Source organism: Pseudochaenichthys georgianus, chromosome 6, assembly GCF_902827115.2.
Source record: "Pseudochaenichthys georgianus chromosome 6, fPseGeo1.2, whole genome shotgun sequence".
Lineage (NCBI taxonomy): Eukaryota > Metazoa > Chordata > Actinopteri > Perciformes > Channichthyidae > Pseudochaenichthys > Pseudochaenichthys georgianus.
The window spans coordinates 2,421,073-2,427,243 of NC_047508.1; positions in this window are offsets into that span (position 1 = coordinate 2,421,073).

Sequence of the window (6,171 nt, forward strand, 5' to 3'; positions counted from 1 at the left end):
AAAACATGTTTCTAGAAGATATGTAGAAAACAAACGTATTTAAGATACGTTCATAAGAAACGTAACGTGGGAGAAAATACGTTTCTAGAAGATATGTAGAAAATAAACGTATTTGAGATACGTTCATAATGAACGTAACGTGGGAGAAAATACGTTTCCTGCTAAACGTATTTGAGAATGCAGTTTAGTTCTGTGGGAACGTAATTTTTAGGAGACAGGGTTGTAAACGTTTTCAAATCAGCATCTCTTTGACAAAAAATGTAAATTAATAACTCAAATAAAACTCCAAACATCTTTAATTGTGTTACTTTTTTGTAAAGCTCTTTTAGTTTTTGTTTATAAGCTTCTTAGTTTTTGCAACAGTCTGTAAATATACACAACTTTATAATAAAATGCACACATTTACCTTTTTCTAGACTAAACACAGGTACGATCCTAAGTTAAAACATATGAGGCTATCATGAGCTTGTTAACAGCTTGTTTCCTGACGGACACACACACAGCGTTGAGACCGGTCAGGTAGAGACTGTTAGTGTATTCTAGAACCCTGAAGGCAGGAGAGACTGAAAAGAGTCAAGGGAAGCTTATAAAAGTTAACAGTAGTGATGTTACGTATTGCGCCGAGGCTTCGGAGCGTGTGTCGAGTAATCCCCGAAGCTTTTTGTGAAGCATGTATCGAGGCTTGTATCGTTTTGGGCCAGTGACGTCATCGATGACAAACGAAGCCTCGCTGCCTGTCGATACCACGTGACTGCTTCAGGAAGCAATTCAGATCGGTTGAACCGTTGAACCACCACGCTCATAATACCCATGGATGTATAATAAGAAGAACCATATTACCCCTCCTGTACCCGGCGGGCCCGGGGACACGATGGAATCAAGAGAGCTCAGACCCTCACTTATAGAGGTCGGAACATGTCATAATAAATAGATACAAGCATAAATAAATGTAGGAATAAAAACATCAATAAATACATATCTTACAGTGTTTTCAAGGAAATTCAGCGTGTGTGCTGTGGCTCAGCTGGAAAGCATTTGACTTATGACCGCAGGGTCCCTGGTTCAACGACTGAACAATACGTATTTTTTGTTGTTTACAAAAATTACAGCTAAATGAGATAATGTAGTTAATACATGTATTCTTTGATATGGTTTAGCCTTTCTCAGGCTACAACATGGTTAAGTTTATGAATATTATTAAGGAATACAAATCCCTCTTTGCAATGTTTACCAGCCTCCTTAGGCTTTTCAATCACAATCATTAAACTGGAATAAATACAATATTGTTAACATGAAAATATGATTTTATGTTCGTTGTTTAGAGTTATTCTAAGGCTTTACTCATTGGGGACTCGGTATGATAGAGCACACTGTTGAGATGTCCAATCTGCCTGTTTTACACACTTTGACCAACAGGGGGTTTGTGTTCAAATGAAGCCCATGATGAAGCCTCATGAGATGAACCCTTTTGCGAACCAATTGGCTGGAAAGCTTCAAAGCTTCATAAGGCTTCATCTCGCCATCACTAGTTAACAGCATTTAATTACACAAAAGATGCAGTGGTGTACAAAATGAAATGTGCGAGTGGAGGCGCTCTCCTCATCCGACCGGTCAGTCCAGGGCCCTTTCTCATTTCTCGAACTCCCCTCCTCGACTCCTATTTTCGAGACTTAGTCCCGCCCACAGGAGATGCGAGCGGAGGAGCCGAGGAGGGGGACCGAGGAGAGAGGAGGGGAAGCAGCAGGCGGTTAGAGAAATGAGAACTCCTCTCCTCTGAGCGGTCATCTTAAAGAGACGTCCATTAATGATGACAGGAGGCACAGCAGCCCTCTGTCTGATGGACAGATGTGTTCATGATGACTTATATATTTACTTTGATTCATTCACAGTGCGGTATAATGAGACAATAACAGGCTACAGATGCGGACACACACATATATATGTATATATTTATATAAATATATACAATTTCAGAATCAAACAGAGCATTCATAATAACGTAACACTATCAGAGACTGGATATATCCCCCCCCCCCCCCTCTGGTCGCTGCAATGAGGAAAATCAATTACGGGCCAAAAGTTTTATTTACAGGTATTACAAGAAAGCAGAGGACACCAAACCAACTGAGACCTGTCTGTCCGCTGCATCTACACACACACTGTACCACACACACCTACACATAATCAGGCTACAGCTGTTGTGTATGTTATTATGTGAAGCACTGAATGGTTTTAGAAAAATATCGACTCTTTGTTTGTAGATATCTACTAAACTAAAGCAAATAAAGAGTAGTAGGCCTGTTCTACTGAGTGATATATATTATACACACTGCTCTGCTTTCTGCAAGGACCTCACAGCTGTTCTCTCTGTAAACATCGCGTCGCGATGAAAGCAGTTTCTAAAACAATATCCAGGGGATGCATGCAGAGCTGTCATTGGCTGAGATAAGTCCGGCCGTGCGTCACGACTCTTTGAAACATCTCTGTTCCCGGAAATGCATCCGCGAAGGAGCCGTGAAGGACCCATCAGTGTATCCTCGGTTATAGCTCCTCCAGAGAGGCTCCTCGATGCTCGGTCCTCGACGTGCATTTAGAGAAATGGGATGTCCTTCAACATGGCGCGCTAAAATTCATTTCCGGGTCACTACCGGAGGACAGAGGAGTCGAGGAGTCGAGGAGGGGGATTTGATGAAATGAGAAAGGGCCCTGGTCAGCAGGTAGAAGAGGTCAATCCTTGGCTTGCTCTTCCTGTTGTCATCTGAGGTCTTCTCCTATTGGCCGGCGTCGTCGGTGGGCGGGTCCAATGCAATTCCTGCCTTGTTCTATTGTTAAATTACATCATTCTGGTGTCTGTGGTTATTTAAACATTCCCTAATACACGTTATTCAGCGGCAATAAATTAGTGCTAAACCCAGTGTGCTCAGTGTAAAACATCACATGTCATTTCACCATTGATTCATGGTTTGAAAATGCTGCATTTCGCCACATGCTAATGCTAACCGGAAGTGAAGCATTTTCAGAATAAAACTGATTTAAATTAAATAGTGTATTTAATTCAAATTACGCCATATCAACATTGATTTTAATTTCTAACAAGACCGGTCTCAAGTCAGCACCGATGAAGACTCGCTGTTTGAGGGTGTGTTAAATGTGTTACTTCACAGTTTTACGACTTTTTAGGGGACCTTATTTTGGAAAAATCTTGTATTGAAGTCAATGGAGAGAGATAGATTATCTTTTGATTAAATTTGAATTGTGCAACGAATTACACATATGACGTTTGTCAATTTAAAAGATAATTTTGCAAGTAAAAAAAATTATGTGCCGTAAGACTGTGAAGTAACACATTTGTTTGTGTGAAGCGCTCAATGAACTACAACTCTGGTCTTGCATACGTCACCAACACCAAGATGGCCGTCACGTTAGCACCATAGACTGTATATATAAATGGACGTAGGGTCCGTGACGTCACCCATAGGATTCTGCAGAGTTGCCGTGAAGCCCTTAGTAGCAGGGTGGCCATACGTCCGGTTTTAGGTCAGACAGTCCAGTTTTCAGTAGGCTTGTTTGAGACAAGCAAGACCTGCGCAGACCTGCACAGTTGCGATCAACGTCTTGCTAGTGCGTTGCATGATGGTTAGTCATTTTGTCCAACTTGCTCTGGAGTCTCGCCCACATGAGACTTTGAAATCTCGCGGGACAAAGACGCCCGCAGCCTTGAGAGCGAGGCGAGGCGAGTTGGCGCAGTTGCTCTCCACAAGCTGCGGAAGCGAAATGCTTGATGGGAAACGGCTCGCTGGTATCTCGAGCTGAGCGCTCATTGGTGGTTTTTACCACGTGCTGCTGATGAAACTCTCCAATTGGCTGGCAAAAGTTTGTTGTTGTTTTGTGTCAGTTTTACGTCGCCACATCCATTCCCATTTTTCATCATTGTTCCACAATGTTTATCATCATGAAATTAATATCTATATATTTTATACTATACTGCTTACCGTTTTCATACTTTATATATCTTAGCATATTCATACACACTGTTCATTCGTACATTCATTTCCACTTCACTGCTTGTTGCACCTGGTTAGAAGCTAAACTGCATTTCGTTGTCTCAGTACCTGTAATATGTGCAATAACAATAAAGTTTCTCTTTACTGTAAGTTAAACCAAATCATTAAAATAAAATCTATTGTAATGTAATGATTTGGTTTAACCTCATTTATTGAATACATCATTTAAAATGGCAAGATTAAATCAAATTACATCCATGTTGTACACATCATAAAGCTTAAAGTGGCAGCTAAAGAATTAACACAGCAGCAGGTCTGTTCAATTCATGCTCATTACGCTTCATGTGTGCGGATCTGAAGGGACTGATCATTTGTAGCCTGTCCACCTATCAGTTTTGCAAACATTAAGAGGGAGGAGCATTTCTAATTATGGAACCCAGTCACTGGTGTGGTTCATCATCATGACTGAATTAACAAACCTATATAAAGCAATGGAGATCACCTTTGTCTACAGTGGGTAAAATGGAATTTCCGCCATTGCAAACCATAGACTGTATATATAAATGGACGTAGGGTCCGTGACGTCACCCATAGGATTCTGCAGAGTTGCCGTGAAGCCCTTAGTAGGCGGAGTCGGCCACTAACGGCTCGACAGCGACGTCAGAGTCTAACTCCCGCCTGCTCCAAATAAGGGCAAAGAGGCGGTGCTCAGGCGGAGCCGAGGTTGGACAGGGCGGGACCTGCTGCCACCGAGCGTGACGTTCCAGACCTAGCTCAGGCTAAGAAGCTAAGCTAACATGCTCTATTCAGTATTAAGCTAACAACCTATGCTAACAACCCAGCTTGAGGTCACTGCTCCTCGTTCCCGGCATATTCTGAAGGTAAGATACCCTGTAACTTTACAAAACTTGTTCTTTTGATTTAAATGTTCTTGAACCTACACTATACAATTGTTTTTTAAGTGCTTCACCGTTTTTGAAATATAAATGTCATTTGTAACTAAACTTTGTAAACTAGCAGAGATATGGCCAGTGTTGCGTGAATTAAATGTGATTAATGAAATATGACTGTAGAAAAAGAAAGGTGCTTTTATATTGATTAAACCATTTTTATTTATTTCAGCATTAAGAAAAATGAAGATGGCAACCTCCTCCACGCCAAACTGCACAACCTGTAAGTTGATGGTCCTGGCTTACTTTACATGACTTCAGATGGTTGACATTACACACAAACATACTATACATGTGTGCACAATTGTAGATAAACAGCACACAGTATATACATATATATATATAAACTGTGTGCTGTTAATCTGTTTTTTGAGGTTTTGCTCTCTTGTTACTTTTAACCATACAGGTGTGATTTCATAGTTATTTTGCATGTTATTGTCAAAGGAACAAAATGAGAAACCCTTTATAATTGATTTGATATTCCTCATGATCTGAAGCATTTGTTGCTCTCATTTATTTTCCTCCCATAGTGACTGTATGGATAATCGGAGACAGCTATGTCCGGCATGGAGCCCAGAGAGCTACAGAGACCATCGGCAGCAACCTTGGCCTCGACCTGAGGGTGTGCTGGTTCGGTTGGGGTGGACTGCGCTGGAGAGGTGTCCTCCCTTTCTTTTCCTACTCCCTGCGAGGAAGAGCAGTCCCGGATGTCCTCCTCATCCACTGTGGCGGCAATGACTTGGGGGATGTGCCCAGTGTTCAGTTGCTGAACCTGCACCAGCTTCACCATCGGCACGCTGGCATGAAGATCATGCTCTCCCAGATGAACCAGAGGCGCCGGTGGAGGGCTGGTGCAAATCCTGTCAAAATGGACAAGGCCCGGAAGTTTGTTAACAGTGTTATGGCTACTTTTGTTCATAGCCTAAATGGTGCCATTGTTGACCACTCCAACATTAGACATGACAGTCCTGGGCTGTTTTTGCGAGATGGAGTTAATTTCACCCCTTGGGGAAATGATATTTTTTGTAAAGTCACTAGCCAATTGCCTGAAAGACCACCTCCAAAGACTGTGAACTGCTAAAATGTCAGTATCACTGTTTTTGGATTTGGCCTTTAGAGTATGTATTCTAAGGCCCTTGCTAAGCCCAGACTGTCATGGCTAATGTTGAGTTAGATATTACATCTGTAGCCATAACACTGTTAACATGGCTGCTCTT